The 21,346-nt window shown below is 40.1% G+C and overlaps 1 protein-coding gene and 1 pseudogene across 3 annotated transcripts in view; one reads left to right on the top strand and one right to left on the bottom strand.

The window, feature by feature from the left end:
• Positions 1-21,346, top strand: part of ANO4 (anoctamin 4) — a 421,314-nt gene that overhangs the window by 45,409 nt on the left and 354,559 nt on the right. The gene's annotated exons all lie outside the window — the stretch shown is intronic.
• LOC121040547 (60S ribosomal protein L23a-like) lies at positions 1,959-2,577 on the bottom strand (annotated as a pseudogene).

Here is a 21,346-nt window from a genome sequence, read left to right as displayed (position 1 = left end):
TGTTATATTACTTTTAGAATTTATAAAATTTTTATCTCTCTGAGTAAATATAGAGATGGTTATATGATGCACCATGTTTCCCCTTTTTGCTTTGACTACCAGAAAACTCAAAGCTCAGCTTTCAGTTATAGTGAATATTCTGGCCAAAGTCAGTTTTGTTTAAGAGGGCTCACCTTAGGGGAGCCTGAGTGGCTCAGTCGGTTGAGCATCCGACTTGGGTTCAAGGCATGATCTCATGGGTTCATCAATTCAAGCCCTGCATTGCATTGGGCTTGCTGCTGTCAGTGGGGAATCTGCTTCAGGTCCTCTATACTCCTCTCTTTCTATGCCCCTACTCTGCTCACACACTATCAAAAATAAATATTAAAAAAAGGGATCTCCTTAGACTATTGGCATCAGAATCACCTGGAGTGCTGTTCATATGGATTCTGGAACTCACCTACTGGTGTAGATTTCTTGGACCTTGGGCCTTAATAATCTGTATTTTATACAGAACGCTAGTTATTCTTGGGCATATTAAAGTTTGAAAATTACTGGCTTAAGATTTTAGAATCTTGATTCTTCCACTATATGAGTGAACTTTAAATAGCCATAATTTATATCTTAAAATCACCTATAGCCTTTTCGGAATAGGCAAAGCAGAATAACTAAAAACCTTTATGTCCATTTGGAAAAGATGATTCTGGTTGTCTTATAAAGCACTTTCTGCCAGTTCCCTTGTATTCCCTTTCCTTAAGTGTAAGTAAGGTCTTCAGATCTGCTCTTGTGTTGAAGGAGGTGAGAAAGAGGACTTGTGGCCCGGAACTGCGAGCTCCTATCTGACTCCTTTGCCCTGGCAGGAGTGATGGCATAGAGATATAAAAAGGCACTGGAGATCTATAGAGCTCAGAGTTAACAGCGTAAGAGGCTCTGTCTTCAGAAAGAGGGGTGGACGTTGCATTAACTTAACTGTTGCTAGTGCAATACTAAGATCTTTGAGTCAGGGACTTTTTCTGTTTCTTGGGCATAGCGCAGAGCCTGCACTAAGACCATCAGGAGGGGAAGAGGTGCTGATGGGTGTCCAGAATCCAAATTGAGAGAGAGAGAGAGAGAGAGAGAGAGAGTTAGAGAATCTTAAGCAGGCTCCACACTCAGTATGGAGCCCAATGTGGGGCTGCATCCCAGGACCCTGGGATCATGATCTGAGGCCAAAATCAAGAGTCAGATGCTTAACCGACTGAGCCACCCAGGTGCCCCATGGATATGCTTATCTCTAAAAATACACATTTTAGAGTCAAATTTAAGTGATCTTACAATATGATTTACTCTGTAATACTCTCCCCACCGTGGACTCTATTGAAAAGGAATGGATTAAATTAGAAGTAACATTTTGGCCCAAAACCAAAATGCTCTTTGGTTTTCTTTAAATATGTGAACTATTCTTTCCTCTCTACCTGACCCCTGTTCTTTCACTCCCAAATCTCTGCATCTCTTTCAGTGTCAAACACAGATGGCATTTGAGGGAGACCATGTGGCATAATGGAGTGACTCTAGGCCAGGAACACCTCAATTCATGGGTGAGAAACCCTCCAGGGGTATAGACACTTCGAGACCTATGACCAGGACATGCCTCTGATTGTAGATCCCTGGTGGCCACCCCCCTCCCCCACCTTGGAGCCTGATACAGCTGCAGAATTTCAAGGCCATGCCATCAACCAGTGAGGCTGATAAGAAAGAAGAATCCTGGTGGCCATGATGACCAGCTTTTCCAGTTCCTCCCAGTCAGAAGTAATCTCCCCTTCTCCTTTAATATTTTTTTAAAAATATTAATTGTTGAGTAGACCTAAAAACATTTTTGAGGAGATATAAAATATAAAGTGTACATAAGATAAAGGATGACACAGCTTCAAACACCTGTTTATCCACCACAAGGTTTATTTATTTAATTACTTATTTTTTTATTATCATTTTTTTTTTACGTTGAAAAAAACTGAGATTTAGCCAGCTGGACTCAGTTTAGATGACCCCAATTTTGTTGGCAACATCCAAAGCATCATAGTCAGGAGCCAGTCGAACATATGCTTTCTTTTCTTCATCGGACCCGATCAGAGTGTTGACCTTGGCCACTTGGTCAATGTCCTAGAGCTTCTTCACAGCCTGTTTGATCTGGTGCTTGTTGGCCTTCACATACACAATGAACACAAAAGTGTTGTTGTCTTCTATTTTCTTCGTGGCTGACTCGATAGTCCGGGGAAACTTGATGATGGTATAGTAGTCAAGCTTGTTTCTCTTGGGGGCACTCTTTCGAGTATATCTGGGCTTCCTTCAGAGATGCAGTGTCTTGGCCATCGGAATGTAGGTGACATGCAGATCTTCCTCTTTTTTTTTTTTTTTTTTTTTTTTTTTATGACTATGGATGCCTTTCAGCACTGCTTTCTTGGCCTTCAAAGCCTTTGCTTTGGCTTCGGCTTAGGGAGGGGCAGGGCTTCCTTCTTCGCCTTTGACACCATCTTCGCGAAAGGGCTCCACCACGAGGTTTAAACAAAAGATCATAAATATTGCCTTTCAGTGCTCTTGTGGCCTCTCCCCTATCCTATTTTTTTCTCTCCCCCATATTAAAGGTAACCATTCTCCTAAATTTGGGAATTTTCATATTCTTGATTTATTTTATAGTTTTATTACACATTCATATCCCTAAACTATACATAGTTTAGTTTAAAAAAACTTTTAAAAAGTAGTATTTCTTAAAATTCAAGTATAACTAGCATGAATCATTACACATAGTTTTGTTTTTATTAAATTTTATTTAAACTGGAGCAAACAGTATATTTTTTTAGACTTTTTCCACCTGAAGGTAAGTTGGAGGAGATTCATCTGTGTTATGGACAGGAGTAGTTCCTTCCTATCTGCTCCTGTGTAGTATTCCATTATATTAGTATACCTACTATCTCTATTCCACCATTTGCAGACACTTGTGTGATTCCAGTTTGGGGCTATTAAGAATTTTCTGAATTCACTTTTGTATGTGTTCAGGTGCAGGAGGTTCTCTAGGGATCTACCCAGGAGTGGAATTGCTGGACCATAGGGTATAAACCTGCTCGGCTATATTAAAGACCAAATTGTTTTCCAGATTGTTTTCCAAATTGGTTATAGCCATTTACACTTTGACCATCTGTACATAATTTCAACAACCGTGATGATGATGACTGATGGCTAAGTCACACAGTTTACTGCGTGCCTGCACTCATGTCAACTCGTTCAATCCCCACAATAGCCCTGCGTGTCCTCATTGCTCCATATCCTTGCCAGCCCCTGAGAGTGTCTGGCTTGTACGTTTTGCTGGTCTGGTGGGTGTGAAATGGTACCTTAGTGTGGTTTTTACTTTGTACTTGTGTGGTAACTAATAACATGGAGCATCTCTTCCTAGGTCTGTGGAGTGCCTGTTCAAATCCTTCCCTCATTAAAACAATTTTTTTTAATGTTTTCTTATTTTTGAGAGCGAGAGAGACAGAGTGCGAGTGGGGAGGGGCAGAGAGAGAGGGAGACACAGAATCTGAAGCAGGCTCCAGGCTCTGAGCTGTTAGCACAGAGCCTGACGCGGGGCTTGAACCCATGGACCACAAGATCATGACCTGAGCTGAAGTCAGACACTTAACTGACTGAGCCACCCAGGGCCCCCCTTCCCTCATTCTTAAATTGGGTTGTCTGTGGTCATCTTTAAGTCATAATAACTTTCTACTACTTCTACTTTCTGTTGTAACTATTTGCATCCTGTCTTATTTCTTTCATTAGACTGTGAGCTCCCTACAGGACTGACAGTGTCAGGGATGTTTGTGTTCTCACAGGGTCAAGCCTTATGATTGGAACCTGGTCATTGCACAGGAAGATTTATTTTTGAAAGTTTGTACCCTTTTACCAACCTCTTCCTATTTCCCCCAGATACCCCTCTTCTAATCTGTTTCTATGAGTTTGACTTTTTTTTTCTTTTTTTTGGTTAAGATTCCACTTATAAATGACACCATGCAGTATTTGTCTTTTTGTCTGGCTTATTCACTTAAACGTAATGTCCTCAAGGTTGTCCATGTTGCAAATGGCAGAATTTCCTTCATAGTTATTACAGAATAATATTTGCGTGCGTGTGTGTGTGTGTGTGATATTATGATTTATAATAAGAAATGCTTGTTTTTTGTCCCTGTTTCTGGTACAGAGCTCCTAAAATGCTTGGAATTTTCTAAATGCAATAAAGCTCTTTTGTTAATGAGGTGACTTAAGCAGGTTAGAAAGGGGGCTGGTTGCCAGTGGGGCTAACCATGTGATTAGAGGGTTGGCACTTTTAGTCCCAGAAGGGAGGAGGAACTGGAGGGTTCATCAGTCGCCAATGGACAATGACTTAATTGTCATGGCTATGTAATGAAACCTCCCTAAAGCCCCAAAAGGTCAGGGTTCAGAGAGCCTCCAGGTTGGTGAACCCACGGAGTTGATGGGAGAGTGGTGTACCTAGAGAGGTCATGGAAGCTCTTTGCCCTTTCCCCAGGTCTTGCTCTATACTTCTCTTGCATGTGGCTGTTCCCAAGTTCTATCCTTTTGTAATAAACCAATGATCTAGTAGGTAAAATGTTTCTCTGGGTTCTGTAAGCTGTTCTAGAAAATTAATCAAATCCAGAGAGGGAGTTTTGGAAATCTCTGATTTTCACTTAGCTAGTTGATTGAGAAGCACAGGTAATAAATAACCGGGCTTGCAAATGGCCCCTGAAGTGGAGGATGGTCTTGTGGGGCTGAGTTGTTTAGTCTGTGGAAGCTGATGTAATCTCCAGGTGTAGGTAGTGCCAAAATTGACTTAAATCGAGTTGAAATCTTGGAGACCATGCTAGTGTCTGAGAATTGCTTGTTGGTGTGAGGAAACACACACACACACACACACACACACACACACACACACACACACACTGCTGTAGTGAACATGGGAGTGCAGATATCTCTTCAATATCCTATTTTCACTTCCTTTGAATATATACCCAGAAGTAGGATTGCTGGATCATATGGTAGTTCTATTTCTAATTTTCTGAGGAACTTCCATACGGTTTTCCACAGTGGCTGTACCAATTTACATTTCTACCAACAGTGTGCAAGGGTTCCCTTTTCTCTACATTCTTGCCAGCACTTATTTCTTATCTTCTTGATGTAGCCATTCTGACAAGGTGAGGTGATATTTGCATTTTGATTTGAATTTCCCCAATTAGTGATGTTGAAAACCTTTTCAAGTATTATATCCCTATAAGCTATTTGTAGGTCTTTTAAAAAATGTCTATTTAGTTCATCTCAGTTTTTAATCAGATTTTTTTTTTTTTTGCTATTGAGTTATATATATGAGTCTTATATTTTGGGCATTAAAGCTTATTAGAGACACAATTTGCAAATACTTTCTCACATTCTGCAGGTTGCCTTTTCATTTTGTTGCTAATTTGCTTTGCTGTGCAGAAGCTTTTTAATTTGATGTAGTCCCAATTGTTTATTTTTGCTTTTTTGGCTTTGCTTTTGTGTCCATAAGCATATGTATTGAATGAAATAGAGAGGACCAGTTTTGCTTTATAGATTGGTAATCCTTCCTCCCAATGTAGCCCAAAACATTTTCCCTCAGAGGTTAACTGAATACCTGCCAGGGGTGTTGCAAAAGAAATTCCTCCATTGGGAAGGAGATTGGACTGTGTAATAGTGCGTTTCGTCCAACTCCAAACTTTCTCAGTCTCTGTAAAAATCTTTGACCCATCCAGAAAAGTTTCCTTTGTATCCTTCTTCTAAACCTTGACCAACCTTCCTGATCACTTGATCACTTACTTAAAAAAAACAAAAATCAAAAAACCCCCAAACTTCATTATGAAATAGAACACAGATATGCAGACAAGTGCATAAAATACAACATGGATAATTATAGCATCCCAATCACTAAATTTGTTAAACAACCTATGTTGTGGATTTGGGTAGAAGATCAGCAACCCTGAGAAATTTAGCCTTTTGATATGCTCCAGGAAGGGTTGGAAAACTATGACCTGTGGGCCACATGTGCATCACTGCCTGGTTTTGTGAATAAAGTTTTACTAGAACACAGTCATGCTAGGTTGTCTGGTGGCTCAGTTGGTTGAGTGCCTGACTCTTGATTTTGGCTTAGGTCACGATTCTAGGGTCATGGGATCAAGCCCAAGTCAGGCTCTGTGCTAAGCATGGAGCCTGCTTAAGATTCTCTCCTTCTCTCTCCCTCTCTCTCCCTCCCCCTCTCCCCCCACCTGCCCCCCTCTGCCCCTTTCCCCACTTGCTTCCATACACCTGTTCTCTAAAAAAAAAGAGCCCAGTCCTGCTAATTTGTTTCTATATCATCTATGGCTATTTCCATGCTACAATAGCAGAGTTGAGTAGTTGTAGAAAGAACTGCATAGTCTGCAAAGCAGAAAATATTTACTCTCTGGCCCTTCATAGAAAATTTGCCAACTGCTCTTCTAGAGTCTGACTTGGAAAAACAGAACTGCCTCTGTCCTGTGTAGTTTCTACTTAATAAAAGTAGTTGAGAAAATCTTTGTTTGAGAAAAGCAAGTTAAATAATTATAACATTCAAAAACATTAAACTCTAGGATCTATTTTAATGAAATCTTAAGAATAGCCAGAAACTAAACCCAAAGAAAATTATCTCTCAGTCTTGACCTCCTTAAGAGTGTGCTGAATTGCACCAACAACATTTTATAACGAAAAGACTGGAGCAACCCAATAATTTTTTAGGTCACAGGGTATAACTAATTGAATAGAAAAAGAGATCAACATCTTGAGATAATATCCCTGGAGAAGGTAACACCTGAAACAGATTGAGTTTTTTGATTAAGTTATTCCTTAGTGAGTAGAGGTTAAACAGTCAAACAGATGAAAATACTTGATAGGAAATAGAGCTGGAGCACACATGATTCTTGAAGTGACATTTGAGAAGTGCACGTGCACACCACATCCTTCACCACACTGCATACACACACAATGATGCTTAGTCAAATACAAACCAAAACGAGATGACCCCTGTCTGCCTGTTTTCCACTTGAACACAGAAAGTTTTTACTTTCAAATTGTCAATTGTCATTTTCGCTATAGCAAAATCAATCTGATTTTCTTTGGGCAATCTCACAAGTGAAAAGAAAAAGTAAGTAATAACTTTAATTTGCCTGCCTACAGGGGAAATGCAATTGAAACCCAAAGATTGTATCAAATTCATTAAAACAAGCAAGCAAAAAAAAAAAAAAAAAAAAAACAAAAAAACAAAAAAACAAAAAACCCAACTTGGACTCTTGATTTTGGCTCAGATCATGATCTCACAGTTCAATCTGTGAGATCGAGCCCCACGTCAGGCTCTGTGCACTGACAGTGTGGAGCCTGCCGGGGATTCTTTCTCTCCTTCTCTGAGCCTCTCTCTCCATCCCTCACTCTCTCTCTGTCTCTGTCTCTCTGTCTCAAAATAAGTAAACATTAAATAAAAAAGAAAAAATATCCAGTGTAATCTTTCCTCTAAGCTGTATTTCGGTCTAAAGTCCTGATAGGTTGAGAGTGGGGTTCCTCTTGTGCTGCTTTGAGGCAAAGAGTGAGTTGTAGTCTAAGAAAGGGCTATACAGTTCAAAGCCTGATTACACCACCTTCCTCTTCCTCCCCTCTCCAATTAAAAAAATGATTGTATATAAAAATGCCTCACTTTTCAAATTTGCATTTAAAGAATGTTTGGGGCTTCTAAGTGAAAAGCTAAACACCTTAAAATAGCAGCCTCTCAAATAAAATAATTTTTCCTTCCTCCAGAAAGTAATTGCCCTTTGGAAATGCATTCTGAAAAATGATGTGTAGAACGTAGGTGAGTTGGAGATTGGAAGGAGGCCACAGACCCAGACTGAAACCCTGCCCTCTAAGAATGATCCATGTGCACATGAATACATAGCTCTTATATTCTTCTTTTCTATGCTTCATCGAAGCAGGGTGTAAATGATGTGTGGCAGTGGGGTAGATACAGTGCTTGGGAGTTCAGTGTTTGTCATCAAACCTGGGATCACTTCCTAGATCCAAGATTGTGTGACCTTGGGGAACTTGTTTGTCCTCTCAATCACAGGTACCTGACCTGAAAAATGAAAATGGTACTAATCTCCACTAAAATGTTGTTTTAAGTGTTAAATGAAATAATACGTATAAAAAGGCTTAACGTAGTACCTAGAATATAGTAAAGGGGTGAGAGAGAAATGAGCAGGATACTCATGTGCTTATTAGTGGCTGCTCCAGGGGTGAAACTACTGACAGCTAGTAGATGGGGTGTGTGTGTGTGTGTGTGTGTGTGATTGCCATTCTGATATCATAGAGATAAGAGCCTTTTGCTTGTTAAGGAAAACATTTAGTAGCTTTCTTCCAACTGTGTTTTTAGACCCCTATGTCTTTTAAAAATTTGCAGTCTGGGGGTGCCTGGGTGGCTCAGTCAGTTGAGCGTCCAATTTTGGCTCAGCTCCTGATCTCATGGTTCATGCGTTGAGCCCTGTGTTGGGCTCTGTGCTGCCATCTTGGAGCCTGGAACCTTCTTTAGATTCTGTCTCCCTCTCTCTGCCCCTCCCCTGCTTGCGCACATGTGCGCTCTCTCAAATGGATAACATTAAAAAAAATCTGCAATCTGTACTGAAACCATGGACTTCCTACCAATCAATGATTAAAAGCAGCACTGAATGGGGCTCCTGGGTGGCTCAGTCGGTTGAGCCTCCAACTCTTGATTTTTGGCTCAGGTCATGATCCTAGCCATGGGTTGTGGGATCAAGCCCCATGTCAGGCTCTGTGCTCAGCTTTAATATTCTCCCTCTCCCCTTCTTCCCCTCTCCCCTGCTTGAGTGTTCTCTCTCTAAAATAAACAATAACGACAACAAAAACCAGCACTACGTTAAGGTGCCAAAATGTTAAATGGTGATAGGAAAAACTCAGTGAGTGCTTGCTACAATGCCTGGTGCTATTCATTTGTGAACTAGTTTCCTTAATCTTCATAAAACCATAGAAGGTAGCAGTTATTATCCTTGTTATACAGGAGGGGAAGAGGAGGAAGAGGTAAAGTAACCTGTCCAGGTTACACAGCCAGGAACTGGTTGACCCAGTACTCAAGGCCAGGCAGTCTGGCTCCCAAACCTGTTCTGGGCATATCCTTGTGTCCTGGATACTGAGATTTTCCCAACCTCTTGTTGGCAGTGAGTAGAGTGGTTGGTGGAGGAGAGGCTATCAGAACGAACTCCTGAGAGCAGTCTACAGAGATCTATACCCATGTTAGAACTCGTGTAAGTTAATGGTTTGGTTCAAAAACCACCCTAGGGATTCTGCACCAGAAATGACTCTGGGCCCTCCCTGCCAGGGAAGATGAGACCCTGATGCCTCAGTGTACTTTTCTTTCTAGACCTTTCATTATGGAGGTCAAAGAGTGTAGACTCGAGTATAATTTCTGGAATCTATTGATGATATACCTTTTGGGAACACTTTTAATGTGAAGGGGCTATTTGAATCTGTCATAAAAATAATTGTAGCCTTTAAGAGTTGTTTTTAAGGATTAATTTAAGACTGAAGAAAATCGCTTTCATCTGCAGGGCCTACTCACGGTCACTTGAATTTTTTGCTTTTATTTCTTTTACAAATACTAATCAGAAGAGAAAAAGGGCATGTCTTTCTTTTCAAATAACTCCTGGCCTTTTCCTTTTGGGGTAATGTTTCCTTACAGACTACATTTTTAAGAACTGGTTGGGGATGAGTGGAGGATGAGCAAGAATGATAGGAGAAAAATATGCAGGTAGTGGTATTTAAGATAACTCTTTTGGGACACTGCTTACCAAATGTCTTAGATGGAATACACAGGTATTGAGTCCAGGGTTTTAGCATTCTAAGACACCTGAAAGGCCATTTAGACACCATTTTTGCAGGTAAGGAAGCTGAGAAAAAGCAATTTAGTGACAAAGCTGGGACTAGAAACCAGGTCTCCTGATTTATATGTCCCTATCCTTATATTTTGAACTGACTGCTGGGAAGAACAAAAAGCCATGAGTTCTCCCTGGGCTGGCAGATGAAGCCTTAATATTTATCCCTAATGTTTGGGCTCTTCCACAAAGAGATTCCATAAGTTAGACTTTTCCTAAGTTTTATGTGGGAATAGGAAAAAGTTGTCTTTCTTGCATATAAAATTTGGCAATAAACAGTGCCCTTATTTTGTAACGATACTGCTTGGAATTCAGACTAATTTAATTTAATCCCTGTCTTTCCACTTCCTTCCACAAAATGAATCTTAGCATCTATAAAGGTTATTTTCCAACCTTTTACTGATGCTAATATCCCCCATTCAGCAATTGCAATTTACTGTCTTATTATTCACTTATGATCAGGAATGTTCTTGTACCGTCATTTTGTTGTGACGTTTCCTCGTTGGCTTTAGAGGATAATTCTTAACATTTTTGAAAATGTCCTTTTTCTTCCTCTCTGCGACAGCAAGGAGTTTCAGTGGGCTTTAATACTTCAGAAGGCAAATGAAGGTGAATGTATGCTGGAATTTTCTGTGGAATCTGAAAGTCCTTGAAGGCAGTGTGAATCAGTAAGGTAGAGAAGTGTAATTTAATGAACATACACAAAATAAAGATCATAGCATCTGAGTTCTAGTGTTGTTTTCTGCCACAAGGAAGAGTCAAAATACAAGAGTCTTGGTCATTTAAAGTCAAGAAAAGGCAACTTCTATGTGTCCTTGCCTAGTCTGCTCTGGGGCTGCCTCTCCTGTTAGAGATTGCATAGTATGTTGGAAAGAATACTAGACAGAAAGCTGGAAGATCTGGGTTCATGGGCTGACTCTGACCCCTACCCTGTTAGATTTGGGGCAGATAGGATTACCTCTGTTGTCCAGAGTTTTCTCATTTGTAATTTTGGGTTGTGCTTAAACCAGTGGTTGTCAACCCTGGCTGTGCGTTCTTATCAGCTGGAGAATTTTTGTTTCCTGGATATTTAATGATAACCTCTTAAAACAGAAATATATAATGAATTTTTTAATGTTTGTTTATTTAATTTGAGAGGGAGAAGGAGACCAAAAATCCCAAGCAACCTCTGTCTGTCAACGCTGAGCCTGACCTGGGGCTCAATCTCATGAGTTGTGAGATCATGACCTGAGACAAAATCAAGAGTTGGACACTTAACCGACTGAGCCACCCACAGGTGCCCCTGTAGGATGAGTTTTATAGTGAACACCCACCACCCAGATTCTACTGTTAACACATTATCTATTAGTTGGGAGGCCTTTACAATACACACACACTCCCTCACATACTCCTACATGTTATGGAATAAATGCCTCTGGGATTAGAAAAGGTGAATAAGGGAAATTTCTCTTTTTACTTCATATACTTGTGGTGTTTGAGATTTTGTTAAACAGTGAGTATATATTACTAATACTGCTATTACTAAAAACCACCATAACAAAGTAAATATACACATTCTTGGGACTCCCCCCTCCAACGAGTGATACGGCAGGTCCCAGATAGGGCTTTGGCATTTTTAGTTTTTTGAAATGTAGCTAGGATTGAGAATGCAGAAGTATGCGGTCTCTAAAGTGCCACTGAGGCTTAATATTCTAAGGGGCTACAAATTCTCCTTTTCTATTAACCAGAAATTCTCCTCTATAGTAGATTGGTTCCACTTTCTTCTAGTTTGGTTCCAGATTCTTCCTGGTTCAGAGACAGGCAGCTGAGTGCTGCTATTGTCATAATGATGAGCCTGCAGCCAGCAGAAAGAAGAACATCTTGTGTAAGCAGAGAAAACCTCAGTTTCAGGCAATACAGCCTAGCTTTTTGCCTTTTTTTTCTTTTCTCCTGCTTCTCCCGTGGAACTGTTTGAGATCTCTTTAAAGCCTTTAGAACCACCTCCTTTGCCTCTTTTCTTTGTAGATTATTGCCTGGTTTGCTGTGATTGAGACCATTATCAGCCATTGTTAAGGTGGCCCCCTATTCCACTCCACAGGCTCAGTTCTCCAGGGAGATCTCCCTCAGATCAGGGCTGGCTGTGCCAACCTCCCCAGGCATCCTGGCCCTTCCTCCTTCTGAGTTACTTTTCTCCATGTTGCAGTTGCTCCTCTGTGCTCCTGTCTGTCTTCCCCACCATGCTGTCTTCAGTGTCTTTGTTCTCTCAGCTGGTGGCACACAGTAGGTGCCTGGTATGTAGGTTGCAGATGTTCGTCCCTCTATATCAGTGACCATGTCAATGTGAGCTTCTTGCTATCCTTGATGGAGCTCTTGTGCTCCCCAAGGACTTTGTATTTGCCAGCCATTTAAACCTTAATATTTTATTAAGGTTACAAATTCAAGATTCTAGTTTTTCCTTTAACTTTTAAACACACACACCTTATTATTTAATTCTAAATCTATAAATGTTAATTGTCACAAGCAATCTGGTTACAGTTTGGCCTCATTTGAAGTCTCCTAAACATTCTAATGCGTTGATAGTTTTAATATTCTGTTTCCTTTTTAAGACCTCATTTTCCTAATGAAGAAAATTTTTCATGATTCTTACAAATACAATAAATGTGTAACGTGGTAAAACTTCTCCTAAACCTCCCAGTATTGTGACAAACTTAAGCAAAGTTCTGCCATACATCTTAACTTGAAGTCACCGGGCTTAGTTATTCAACCACATAATTTACCTTGGAATTGAAATGGTCATCTGCTAACTAGGCCAATGTGCCAGATTCTCATAAACATTATATACTCTTTAAATATTGAACACAAAAATATTGATATGATAGATTTAATTTATAACATTATTTCCATTTATTTCTAGATACTCCCAGGCTTAACAGATGTTTACCCACCAAGAAAACAATTCTGCCATCAACCATTCTGCTAGGCTTTAAGGTCAGGAGGTGCTCGTGTCCAGGTGGATTTTTCTTAAAACTGTGGGGGACACCTAGACCTCTCTTCCAAGGTTGCAATGCCAGGGAAGTCTCCAAATCCACATGTCCACGTGGAATGGTCTTCTAGTCCTCATCAGATGGATTCTGGTTATATCTTTAGTCTGATTTAGGTCTATAATCACCCATCCGGATTGCTTCACTATTAGATTGGTTAAATCCAATCTATTTACTGCTTGATTATATTCCATTTTCTCTTTTCTCATTCCAATGTTTGTAGCTATTTAGATAATATCTGATTGTATTCTGTGTATTTCTGTAGTTCTGCTGACATAGTCTTTAGTGACAGTTAATAATTGTTTTGCAATGAAGGACCCTTTTCATTATCCCCTACCATGGATTTTGGAAGACTATGAAAATAAAAAGACCATCTTTAATAAATGATAATTACTGATCACTTTCTTTTGGCTGACCAAATACAAATTTAACTTCCTATCAGAGCTTCTTATCAGCATGAGCTAATCAGTGCTATGAAATAGATTGATAGAATTCCAATCAAAAGGAAAATTGTTTCTCTTTGCATGTAGCCTGATCAGTGCATATGCCTGACATCTGTTAGGTTTATTGGCAAACAAATTTGTTTATTTGGCAAACAAACCTAATTTGTTAGGTACTCAACGTTTGCTTTGTCAGTATCAGGTGGGGGACCACAACTCAATTTTAAAACTTTGTCTGTTGTCCTTCTTTTCTCAAAGGCTGCTTATCCATTCTTTGCATCTTTTTAAGACGTTTCTTACTCATTGCCTTCACCTCTTACATCTCTAATTTCTACCTTTCACTGTTCTCTTTGGCCCATAAGCATCTTGCTCTTGTTAAAGAAACTCCTGATTGACTTCTGATTCCTGTGAGCATCTTCTAGTCTACAGTCTTTTTTTTTATCTGCTTAATTGGCTTTTGTGTTCTGTCATTTCTCTACTTCTCTTCTTTCCTCTCTGACCAGTCCTTTGTCACTGTCACTAACTCTTTCTTCTCATGTCAGCTGAGGGAGAACAACGAGCACAGGTTTTAGAGTCGGGGAGACCTGGGTTTGAACCTCAGCTCTGTCCTCACCAGCTATGTGACCTTGGGCAGTTCTTCACTTTGCTGAGCTTCAGTTTCCTTCTCTGTAAGATGAGGATGATAATACCTCACTTATAAGTTGTTGTAAGATTGAAAGGACAGTGTACATATAGTGTCTCAAATGGTGACTGGCATTTTAGACTCTCTTCACTGTGTAATTATAATAATATGGGTATCACCCAAGCTTTATTGAGGCATCATCTTTTCCTGGGAAGTATTCAGCTTTCATTCTGTGCAGTAATTCTAAGATTTGTGTCAAAGCTCCTACTTCCCAACCACCAGACTCTTAAGTCTACTGGTGTGCTAATATTCTTCACCTGGATTCCCCATGTAATCCAAGATTCAGTATTACTCAAGCAGTACTCAGCCTGTGACTACTTCCTTGGTTAATAGAATCTCAATCCTCACAGTGTCTCTGAGGTTAGAGATTTCCTTTCTCCCTTTCTATCCACCCAACCAGTGTCTACTGAGCATTCTATTAGGGGCTATTTGCTGTGCTCTGCACTTAGGCTGCAGCAAAGAGCAGAAAGGTCTGAAGCCTGAAGAGAAGGATGACTTTTAAGGAAGTATGACAGGTCCTATGATGGTGAAGAACAGAGTGCAGAGGACCCCGGCAGGGTTGGGATGAAGTAGGGCGAAGTTTAAATTTCCTCTCTCATCTCCATTTTCAGTAGATCCTGTAAATTCAACTTAGGGAGTATCGTATTTCTATTCCTTCTCGCTACCACTACAACTGTTTTATTCAGTCCCAGTATCCCAGGCACATTGGTCTAGGCTGGACATTCCTAAGAGTTTCCTAAATCTGTCTCCAGTTTGTTTTTGAAGCAGCCACCAAGGTCTCTTCATGAAGCACAAATCTCCTATCTCTCCCTTGCTTAAAACTCTTTATTGGCTATACTCATCAAAATTCAGTGTAGGAAGCAGAGGTCACTCTATGTATTCAATCAGGAAAGGATTTAACATGGGGGTTAGGAATGATAATATCAGAGGAGGGTTAGAGGAACAGATACAGGAAGGATGCACCAATGTCTACTAAAAGCCTGGGGTTTAAGAACTTCCAGCCATAGTTGTTCATGGATCAGGAATCCATGTTGCTACTGCCCCTCAACTGCTTTTCCTCACCCAGCAAGACATTGTACCCCAGAATGCTGCAGGAAAACATCGTACCTTTATGATCTTATCAAAGTGAAGAGCAGCCAAAAGAAGTCAAGAAAATGGTCTCCTTCTAATTTCCACCTTCCAGAGTTCATGCAAATGCATCAAATTGATGGAACCTAATTCTCCTTCAGAACCCTGGCTTCAAGGAGTGTGGTAAATGTAGGTTTTAATTTGCCAGCCTCTGTATGGGAAGGGACACTGAAAGAGGGAGGAATCCACAGGGAGCAAGGCACCAATGGCATCCATCCCACCAGGCTCTCTGCTGCCTCTAAGAAATGTAACCTAATGTTCATATTTGTGTGAAGTTTCACCCTGATCATCGTATTTTGCCTAACTTCTTCCACCACCTACAATGTTTGCCATTGGCAGGTGCTAAAGAGATGTTTGTTGAATGTGAATGAATGAATGAATCCATTTATTCCTGACCCAGTTCTGTCTTACCTCTGGCCATAACTTTATCAGGCACGACCTTGATGGCTGGTCTTAACTTCTACCTGCAGGAGGCCTGCCATTTCTCTGAGGATCAGCCAAATCTGCCCTCCTCAGAAGGTCTTCTAAAATGGCCCTGCTTGCCTCCACCCCCCTTTCTTTTTGACCTTTGCATCTGTATCATAGAGCTTATCACCGACTGCCTATATTGCATGTAGCTATGTAATCACATTTTTTTTTTTACCTACCATGTTGTGAACTTCAGGAGAAGAGTGACTGTTTTATTCACTGACATGGCACCCTTCCCACCATGCCTCCATTAAGCTTTTCTCACCACTGTCTCCTTTCCTCCTCCTTTTCTCCAGACATAACCACTCTAAAACCCTTATTTTGTAAAGACATCCCTTTCAATTTTCTTATTTTCCTGTAATTTCAATTCAAAGTTGATAATTTGTACGTGTGGTTTAGTCTTTAACTGCTTTTCTCTTGTCCTTCATGGAGACCTGTATGCCAATTTTTTCTTATCCTAACACATTTGTCTTGTTTTACTCCCAGGCAGTAATACAGAATAAACCTAAAAAGGGAAGAGCCTTAGAAAGAAAGAAAGGACAAATTTTAAATTTCTTTTAAATTTTTCAGTGGAATTCACATTATGTTCCCAGTGTTCGGGTTTTCTAGGCCTTGATAATAGAAACTGTATTAGCAGAACATGACAGCCGTTATCACGTTCATAGTTGGGATTCTGAGGTATAAAGGCAGGGCCATGTGATTTGTCTGTGTTTGTCACAGTGAATTTCTTAGAACTTAACTTTATTTGGGGTAAGGAGCATTCTCTTATTCTTTAAAGTTCATTTTCCAGAAGTATCTATCTCATAAGACAACTGAAATTTGGAAAAGCAAAACAAAAACAACAATGACAAAAAAACAAACCACCTATTCAGAGAGACTGAGATTTTTTTTCTTTGTTTACTTAAATAGACTTTGTCTTGGAGGTTTTAGGTTCCCAACAAAACTGAGCAAAAGTACAGAGCATTCACATATACCTTTTCCCTCATATTGATTGCCTCAACCACTGTCAACATAACACACCACAGTGGTACATCTCAAAGCTGATGGACCTAAATTAACACATAATAATCACCCAAAGTCCATAGTGAACATGAGGGATCACTCTCGATGTCATGCATTTGTCAAAACCCATGAAATATATGGTGTATCTACCATTACAGTATTGAATTTTTACACCATAAAATTCCTTTGTTCTGTACTTATTCATCTCTTACTTCCACTTAAGACCTGGCAACCATTTATCTTAACTATCTCCATAGTTTTGCCTTTTCTAGAATGCCATATGGTTGGAAATATACAATATGTAACCTTTTAGTATTGACTTCTTTCATTTAGTAATATACATCTAAGTTTCTTTCATGTCTTTTCATGGCTTGATAGCCCATTTCTTTTTAATGCTGAATAATATTCCATTGTCTGGATGTACCACAGTTTTTGTGCTTTCACCTACTGAAGGACATGTTGGTTGTTTCCAAGTGTTGACAATTTTGAATAAAGCGGTTATAAATATTTGTGTACAGGTTTTTGTGTGGACATAGGTTTTCAACTCTTTCGGGGGGAAAAACAGGTGCACAGTTGCTGGATTGTATGGTAAGAGTATAAGAGTGTGTTTTAAAGAAACCACTAAACTGTTTTCTAACGTGGCTGTATGACTTTTGCATTCCTGCCAGAGATACAGATTTATTTTTGTTACAGGTTCAAGGGCTTCTTAAAAATTCATAAAAGGAAAAATCCATTCCTAAGAAGGTGTAGAATGGTCAGTGTATGGCCTACTTTCATTTTACCAAAATATGAACATGTTAGTTATTTAAAATGCTCATTCTGTTTCTCCTCTCAACTCAAATAATAGAACTCAAAATTGATTACAGAGAAATGAGGAGAAATTGTATAAAAAAAAGCAGGCAGGATAACCACATCTGTAGCACTAATACTATGGTTCATTCTTTATTTTTTTTTTTTTTTTTTTTTTTTTGCTTGTGGATCAGCAACATTGGGAGAATGGGAGATGTAGGTATTCTTCTGACCCCCACCCCAGCTGACTTGGCCAGGTGTCTGCAATCGCTTTGGTGGGCTTCCTTGCCAATGAAGATGTTCCCCAGTTAGTCATACCAAGGGGAGACTGTTCTTGAGGTGCTAATGGCCATTGCAGCTATGCACGAAGAGGAGTTTTATTCCTGTTCTTTAGGTCCATCATAGTTAATTTCCTGTGAGGTTGGGGGAGTGGGTGAGAAAATTAGATAATCCTTTGGCTGGTATAGAGGGTCTATTATAAGCCCTAGGTCTTGCCCTATTTCCTCAATCCATATCCCTTCTTGTAATGGTCCTGTATGTTGGATGGGGCACTGGATTTCCAAGTAACAGCCACAGCCCATTGGTAGCCCTGCTCTTAAGAGTAAAATTCTGCACATAGAAACACAGGGCTCTGTCCCCTCCAAAGTTAAATGCTGGTGAAATTTCTCCAAGAAGGTCCTTCTGCTCAAGAAAATCAATAGCCTTTCATCTGCCAGGCAATTCAAAGTAGAAAGTATGTTTGGAATGCCTTATTGTCCCCAAGGTGCCCCAATTAGTTGGGTTACCATTGAAAGCCAGGAGTTGCAGAGATTGAATCTTTGTGGAGTAAATTAATGCTTGCGGTGTTCTGTAATTTCAAGGAGAAGGAAAATTCTTAAATAAAAAAGTGAGCTAATTAAAAATAAGCTCACAGGGATTTTTAAATTTTTTGAAGTGAAAGTTTTTTCCCAATCATATTAAAAACAATTCCACAAATACACACTGAGCATCCATATATACCAGGCATTGCAACAAGTGGAGAGGTTTGACAGATGGACAAGATACTCTTACATCACTCAAGGAACATAGGCTCTAATGAGACAGATACACAGGGGAGCCCAATCTCCCTATTACCATTTATTTGAGTATGTCCAGGGAGAGTTCACCTCTGGGGATACAAAGGTAAATAAAACTCAGGAGTAGGACTTTCCTGAAGAAATCCAATAATAAGACCATTAGAATAACACGTGATCAGTGCCATAAGGTAGAAATGGTTAACTCTAGAATGTAGGGAGTGTGTATCTAGAAATGCTTCAAGGATGAGGGAGATGCTTGAGTTGGGTCTCAAGAGAACTCAGTAAGAGTTCAGGAGGAAGGCAGGGAGAAGAAATTCTAAGCAATGGAAAAAGCTTGTGCCAGGACTCTGGAAATTGTTTTTTAAGTTTGTTTATTTTGAGAGTGAGCATGCACACATGGGTGGAGGGTCAGAGAGAGGCAGGGAGAGAGAATCCCAACCAGGCTATTAGGACATGGATGAATGGGAGGAGGCAAGTGGGGAGTGATGGCAAGAGGAATGACAGGAGGACGATTATGGGGTATCCTTCATCCTGTACATGGTAAGAATCAGGCAAGAGTGTTGAGTGGGAGAGGGCATTATGGTGTTTTCACTTAAAAATCCTTAGGTGGCTGTGAGGGATGGATTGAACTGAGTGAGACACGAGTCAGGAAAGCACATGTGCTTGCGCTCTCTCTCTCTCTCTCTCTCTCTCTCTCTCTCTCTCAAAAATAAACATTAAAAAAGGGGGGCACCTGGGTGGCTAAGTGGGTTAAGCATCTTATTCTTGATTTCGACTCAAGTCATGATCTCACAGCTCGTGACTTTGAGCCCGGTGATGGGCTCTGCACTGATGGTGTGGAGCCTTCTTGGGATTCTCTCTGTCCTCCCTTTCTGCCCTTTCCTCCCTCCCCCCTTGAAAATAAGAAAACATTAAAAAAGAAAGAAAGCTTCTAAGACCATCACATTAGACCAGGGGAGAATTGGTAATGAGACTGAGGTGGTGGAAATGGGGAGATGATGGATGGAAGAAATGTTTAGGAGGGACTATGGGCAAGATGAGTTAAAGAATGATGCTGAGATTTCTAGACACCCTATAAAGGGTCCCAAATAGTCTTCCATGTAAGAGTCAATAAATGTCCTTTCATTTGGGCAGCAGAGTAGATAGTGATGCTCTTAAATGGAAAAAAAGGGGGAAGAAAAGGAAGTTCAGAGGAAGAACAGATTTGGGAGAAAAAGATATGTTTGGTATTGAGTCTAGGATTTTTTTTCCTTTGGTGGCTTTTTTTTCTAACAAAACTACCTGTTTCTGTTTCTTGCCAATGACAAATCCATATGCCTGTTTTGTAGATTGGCGTGCTATTGCTAATTGAAAGTACTCTAATTGAAAACTATGTCCTTCCAGATGACCATTGGAAAATAACCTTCATACATTATACAGGATTGCCATGGTTATTTATTTATTAAGCCTCCTCTCAGGCTGGGTAATCAGAAACAGGGATGATGTGGTCAGGCCCAGAGGATTTCTATATCTTGCCTTCGAGGCAGCTCCCTGGGAGGAGAGAGAAATTGCCTAGATTCCTGGGCTCCTAGTATTCTGAAACTATTTGTTCTAGTTGATGCTTCAGAGATCAATGACCTTGTCAACTTCTTCTCAGGATAAGCTTGGGCCAGAGCAATTTTAACATTAAAAAGGAGAAGGAAAATGTGAAATAAGGATCCATAAAATCTCTTGATTTATTAAATAAACATAATTTAACATTTTTGCTCAGTTTTTCAGTTCCTGTTATATAGGTGAGGATCAGCATGCAGTTCTTGGTAATTCCTGTTTCTAATGGGGCAGGAGTTGGCATATTACATGTAGGTACCCCCTGACCCTGGATACCACCTTAATGTCTGTTATACATTATTAAATACCTATATAAGCTTGAACATTGTGGTATGGTCCTGAGTACTATATTAAGTGACCTCCGAGTTTTAATTCCTCGATAGTCAAGGATTATTGGAACTTTATATGGATGGTAGAAAGCATATGAACAGTTAATACAAGCATTGGTTGTCCTGTAAATATTCAAGAAATATATACTGAGTACCTATCATATTATGGATACTTTAGGCTTTGGGGACACCATGAGTTCAAGAGACCATCCTTGCCTGAAGGGAGCATATTTTATAGTTTAGAGGACAAATGTTAAATCAGCAATCAAATAAGGAGACACATTACATAGACCACGTGGTGGGAATGAGCTCTGTGAGTTCAAGAAACAGAAGGAGGGTAGTAGTTGGGGTATGTGCATATACTGTAGAATGAGGAAGAAATGGCTCACTTTTCCCAATGAGCAACGGAATGCTTATTAGAGACTCGTAAATATAATACATTTATGTATACTGCATATAAATCATACCCCATCTTGTTCAACAACATAGTGAGGTGACTCCCATTTCCTTGACAAGGGAGCTCGCTATGTGGGACCGGGTCTCCAGGACCTGAGCTTGGACCTTCTGACTCTTCCATTGCCCCTAACTGCAGACCTGTAGGATTGAACAAGGCACTTGGAATGAAGAAGTGCTGAGTCACTGGCCTCCTAGGCGGCCTTTCAGAAGATATGGGTCTTGAATTTTGTGATGGCTTTGATGGGATATTAACAATCATCAAGCAGTGATAGTGGCAGTAACTCTGCCTACTAACATATAGTTTTATACTTTGCAAAGTACTTTATATGGTTCCTCATTTGTGGCTCAGAAGAGCCCTCACAGGTAGGCAGAACTTGTTTTATTCTTCTCATTTAGGTTAAGAGATGACCTGAGGTGACACAGGGGACTGGGCTGGGACTTGGCTCCACTGATTCTAATTCAGGGTCCTT

The sequence above is a fragment of the Herpailurus yagouaroundi genome, unplaced genomic scaffold (genome assembly GCF_014898765.1).
Source record: "Herpailurus yagouaroundi ecotype Mexico unplaced genomic scaffold, PumYag 182, whole genome shotgun sequence".
NCBI classification, from domain to species: Eukaryota; Metazoa; Chordata; class Mammalia; order Carnivora; family Felidae; genus Herpailurus; species Herpailurus yagouaroundi.
The sequence above is the reverse complement of the archived record's forward strand: the minus strand, read 5'-3'. Positions and strand labels throughout refer to the sequence as shown.